Source organism: Penaeus monodon, chromosome 20, assembly GCF_015228065.2.
Source record: "Penaeus monodon isolate SGIC_2016 chromosome 20, NSTDA_Pmon_1, whole genome shotgun sequence".
Classification (NCBI taxonomy): domain Eukaryota; kingdom Metazoa; phylum Arthropoda; class Malacostraca; order Decapoda; family Penaeidae; genus Penaeus; species Penaeus monodon.
The window spans coordinates 17399627-17399889 of NC_051405.1; positions in this window are offsets into that span (position 1 = coordinate 17399627).

Consider the following 263-nt stretch of genomic DNA (forward strand, 5'->3'; position numbering starts at 1 on the left):
CAGTTATTTTGTAAGCTTTTATTTGTTGTGTTCAATATGGTTCACTCAACTATGTCAAAATCCATGGTTTCACTTTGTTCCTACAATAGTAAAACTTTATTTCTAACAGAAAATTACCAATTCATCCCTAGGACTCCTTGAAATTCCTTATATACAAATAACAAAGTTAATAAAATAGAGCACCACCAAGCTTGTATATTTCTTTTATGTCTGATGCCTGAAATTGTAATTAGGACAAGTCTCCATGTGCTATCAAGATCCTT